The sequence below is a fragment of the Mycetomoellerius zeteki genome, unplaced genomic scaffold (genome assembly GCF_001594055.1).
Source record: "Mycetomoellerius zeteki isolate Tzet28-1 unplaced genomic scaffold, Tzet1.0 scaffold120, whole genome shotgun sequence".
NCBI classification, from domain to species: Eukaryota; Metazoa; Arthropoda; class Insecta; order Hymenoptera; family Formicidae; genus Mycetomoellerius; species Mycetomoellerius zeteki.
The window spans coordinates 1,155,091-1,160,497 of NW_017256127.1; the positions used below are offsets into that span (position 1 = coordinate 1,155,091).

General features: G+C 26.7%; 2 non-coding genes across 2 annotated transcripts; both read left to right on the plus strand.

Moving 5' to 3' along the window:
• The first annotated feature begins 336 nt into the window (after positions 1-336).
• On the plus strand, positions 337-409 carry TRNAR-UCG (transfer RNA arginine (anticodon UCG)). The gene has a single exon. It is a non-coding gene; the product is annotated as a tRNA-Arg (tRNA).
• A 1,773-nt stretch (positions 410-2,182) lies between these two features.
• On the plus strand, positions 2,183-2,278 carry TRNAY-GUA (transfer RNA tyrosine (anticodon GUA)). Its single transcript has 2 exons — positions 2,183-2,219; positions 2,243-2,278. It is a non-coding gene; the product is annotated as a tRNA-Tyr (tRNA).
• The last annotated feature ends 3,129 nt before the right edge of the window (positions 2,279-5,407 follow it).

The following is a 5,407-nucleotide window of genomic DNA, read 5'->3' on the forward strand; positions in this document are numbered from 1 at the left end:
ATGCGATAAATAAATAATTTTATTTATAAAAGCTTATTTATAATCATTACAAATCTTTTGGATATAAAATTCGAATTAATAATGTTGCGCTGACAGTAAATGCATTATTTGTGATATGAATGTCGATTATTTGTTGAGGAAAGGATCAATATACATACATATAACAACGTCATTAAATACAAATTGTGAATTATAGCGTTATGAAATGCGCCGTAAGATTTTTTTAGTGGCATTTATATATAAAATCATATTAATCTTAATATTTTCAGCTTAATATACGACAAGAAAATCGACTAAATTCCCTGATATACTTGGTTGAAGTCACAGCTTACAACTGACCGTGTGGCCTAATGGATAAGGCGTCGGACTTCGGATCCGAAGATTGCAGGTTCGAGTCCTGTCACGGTCGCAGGCAACTAATTTTTTTTCTGCTATACGCAAGACACTTTATATGTTCTATTATCACATAGAATTGTCCTATGATTTCCATATTTTGTGTTTTTATTTTTTTTAATAATAAAAACCCATCAGAAATTAACAAATAAATAAAAACGTTTTCAATTATTTTTTAAATTTATTAACTAATTAATATTAATTAATCTAATTCAAAATGAAATTAATGTAAAAATTTAAATTTAAATTTGCACGTTAATTTGTTTCTTTCAATTTATGCGCAATTTAAATAACAGGTAAAATGATATATATCATATATATATATTTTTTTTAAATCAAAATCGTCCGGTAAAAAATTTTAATGTTCGCGAATGAGTTTTTTTGAAGAACTGAATCCGTTTCAATCCACTTTCATTGACTGGGCATATTCTATATTATATATTTTGCTCATTAAATTCTCAGCAAATAAGCTATTATTATTTATCAAAATGCAAATAATAAACATTAAAGATATTAGTTGATGTCAAAATAACGATGAATAACAGAATCGGATTATTTGTTAGGTTGTTGCATTTTGATGTTGTGTAATTATAATATCTATATGTTTTATTCGTGTGAATTAATTCGACCACGCATTTTAAAGCGTAAAGATAGGGCTTTAAATTTGCATTTGAATCTTTTGTTTATGATATTTTGTTCCTAAGTTACATAAAATTGTGAGAATGATAACTTTTAAAGTACACAATAAAATTTCACATAATAAAAAATACGATATTTTTGTGAAAAATTATCATACAAATTTTTTTCAGAAAGCATTTTAAAGCTTAGGAAGTCTATTTTAAGATACTTTGATATTGAAATTTGTTTGCTGATGTTTTATTGAACTGTAGTGCTTTAAAAAATATCGTAAACAAAAGATTCAAACGCAGATTTAAAACCCTATCTTTACGCTTTAAAATGCGTGGTCGAAAACTTCTCTGAGATTTCTTTTCGCTGAGATATTTAACTTTTCGTAAAATGCGAGAAAATTATAAGTGCCTAATACTTTTGCACATGTCTGTACACAAAGTGAACGACCTCGAGACATTTTCTTGAATAATAAGCAATGAAGTGACGAAGATTCCAAATTGTGATGTCGCATATAATGCTATGACATTATCAAGAAAGGTTCGATGGTCCCCGAAACATTATTGGTTAAATAGCTTTTAAATCATTTAGCCTTTAAATTTTCTATAGTAAAATGTCGTCATGACCCATTTATTTCAAAATTGTCGATACTACGTTAATAATTTATTGATTATAAACTATATGAGCAGCATTTGCAGATTGCCGCCAATAGCAATTAAATTTTAATTTAAAGTTTTAATCTTATATATATTGTTATAAGAATAATGTGACAAAGTATCTAAAATAATAATTTATTATTTACAGTACACACACAGAGAAAAACTAATATATAATATTTTCTAAATACAATTATTTTCTTTTCTAAAGAAATGTAACGAATATTTATATAAATTTTTATATAAAATAGTTCATATAAATCTCTTTAAATATTTTATCAACTACTTATAGATATTTAAGAAAAATTGTTTTTAAAATATTTACCGACATATTTAAAGATTAATCATCAATATAGGATCTGATCATCTTATATTGCAGTAAAATTATTTGATAAGTTGTTTTTTGTCTTAGGGAAAAATATTTTAGTGCTTACAAATTTTAGGTTAGTGTCATGCAATTTTAAGTTCTACCATATAATGAATTCATTGGCGAAACCTCACAAGTACCTTCGATAGCTCAGTTGGTAGAGCGGTGGACTGTAGTGGGAAAGAAATTACGAGCAGATATCCATAGGTCGCTGGTTCAAATCCGGCTCGAAGGAATCTTTTTTAATGCTTTTTTTTATTAAAATGAACTTTTGTTAAGGTTATGTTTAAATATATCCTTTAATAAAATACAATATCTCTCTTTTCATTTTTAAAATTGATATTTTTTTACTAGTTGTGTATATGTATAGCATTTAAACTCTTGTAATTTTAATAAAAGAGATGTTTATTTTACTATGTATGGATTGTTATTGTTTTTGGAATGGATCAAAATATTCTCAAATTAGATTTTTTATAAACAAAGTTCTTACTTATGTGTAATGATAAATATCTTTGAAAAAGATATACTCACTAGAGATTTTATAGTTACTATATTAAAATGATAAAGTAAATATTGATTATTATTAATAATGCCAGGTTACAATACTATCCTATTTACGTTATACTTAACTTTTTGTTGCAACATTAAATAAAGAGAAATACATTTTAATATATATTAAAAAATAAACAAAACTTTTTAATTTATCTGCAATTATTTTAAGTTAATATTTTTTAATATAGCTGAATATTTTATCTCTCTCTTTATTTTATTCTATTTATTAAACTGGTTCAACTGTATTACATTATACAAAATATAAAGATATTTTTATAATTACTCAAATTGTTTACAAAATATTTTCTTCAGAAATGTGTGTGTAAACAAACGGACAACAAAAAGAGGGAAACTAAAAATAGTCTTTCATTTATCATTCACACAGTGATGCATAAAGGGTGATTTCATCATTTTTCAGTGATGCATGAAGAGTGATTACTTCATGATTTTCCGTATATGAGGTATTGATTTCACATCTAAAAAAATACGATCGAAGTAAAATACAAGATCAGTACTTCTTCTGATTTAATTAGAAGGTATTACGTTGACAGATTGTTAAACACAGGAATAAACTTGAAATTGTAAAAATTTCAAATATTTGAAATATAAAATATAGACATAAAAAAATAATTTTAAAACGTTCAAATTGTACTTAAAATTTATAAAATATTGTAAAAAGTCTGTTTTATACAATACGAATTATTTCTGTAAAGAATATTACAAAATGTAATTTATGTAATTTATGAATTATTAATACAAGATAATGTTTACACTATTTGAACAGCTATTTATATTATTTAATATATTATTAATTAAATTTGCTTCTCTCTTTGCGCGCGCACGTGCGTGCGTACGTGCATGCGTGCGTACGTGCATGCGTGCGTATGTGTAATCATATATATGGGGCGTTCCACGTCACGGGGACAAGTGTCTAGGCAAAATTTGTGAAGTCGAAATAAAACGTTCGAGGACTTAAAATTTTCGTTTTTATATGTGGTTTAAGGAAAAACATTTTTTTAAATTCAAAATGGCTTCTCCAATATAATTTTGGAAATATAACTAAGGATATTGTTCACGAATGATTCGAAAAACTCACAAATATCGATTTTCATGGAAATCGAATGAATTTTGGACCACCTGATAAATAAAATAAACGCGCGTTTTCAATAATTTTCATAAGTTTTTTATTCATTCTAATCGCCATATTGGAGCCGTTTTGAATTTTAAAAAACGCCACGTTTTTCCTTAAATCATATATAAAAACAAAATTTTAAACCCTCGAACGTGTTATTTCGACTTCACAAATTTTACCCAAACACTTGTCCCCGTTGATGTGGAATTAAGTTATAGAAAAGAAACTGATTTTTTTATCATACGCAATTAGAAAGAAAATCAGAAAAATATAAAGAAAACAAATTTAAATTATCATTAATTTTGATATCACAACTTTTTTTCTATAAATGAATGAAGTCTATGAATTTCTCATCGTATCATTTGACGTACCATTGAATTTGCGTCATACACATTTGATGCTTATCCATTTATCTATTTCGGGGATCGAAATCCTATGAGGGTGCGCCACTCTTTTTTGTCTAATCAGAGCGAAGTGAATTAACTTCAACACGAAACCACACCTAAATATTGTTCGTGTCTCGCGAAGATCAACGATCCTTTTTCACGTAAGTTTGACCTAGTCTCAAATATCGCGAAAATTAGAAAGCTGATACAACTCGTTTATATCGTATCTTCTCTTATCGATTGTATTATAATAGAATTCATTGCGGCAAACGCATTCGGGTCGTTACGCAACAAGTTATTATTCGACTTAACTACTTTTTAAATATTCCGATAACGTATTCAATTTTTAAGAAACTTATTTGCAAAAAGAAAATTTTTCCCAATTAGTTTGACTTATTTCAAATAGCTTGATACTCTACAAAATTTGAAAGAGTATTTTATTTTATTTTATATATACAATGTAATAAAGCTAATATTTAAATATTTTTAAAAGAATTTTTAATTTTTAATGAGAGTAATTATAACTTAATTACTGCCTCTTTCATAAATTACGTCATCCTAATTTTTAGAATATTTCTACTTAATTTAGTATATTTGCTATTTAAGTATTCACAACAAAACTGTCTAATTAAAAGACGATTCATTTTCATCCTATTATAATTAACACAATGATTTATTATATTTAACCAGTTTATTACACTTCTCTAAAAATTAATAAAATTTTCCATGAATAAAATTCGTAAAAAAAATAAGTAATTTTACTCTTTTAATTTACTTGCTATTAGAAGGATAATAAAATTATTCCAGAACGGACATACATATATTCTATTAATTCTATATTTAGAGTATATACCAGATTACATTTATCACTGTATCGTATTTATCACTAAACTTCTGTAGATTAAAAAAAAATTAAGTACTTTATGAAAACATTACTAGAAAAGTATAATAGTAAAAGAGTAATTGCTCATAGGATTAATAATTGAAAATCATACACAGAGACAAAAATGTTTGGTATTTGTAGTTAAATAACGCAATTAAATAACGTTACATTCGATTCTGTGTTCGGTTACAATTATCTTAATTGATTCCACGTGATAAAATCTTTGCACGTACGTCATTGGTTATATAACCTGTGCTATTGTTTTCGCGGATAAGTCTCGTTGCGACGATGTATCGTTGACGCGTTTCCATCCCTCGTGCTACGCCACCACCTCCGAGGGCCCCGAATCGGACGTCAAAAGGGTGGCAGCATGTGTTTGTCTAGGATTGCTACTCGCATCGCGAACAACGC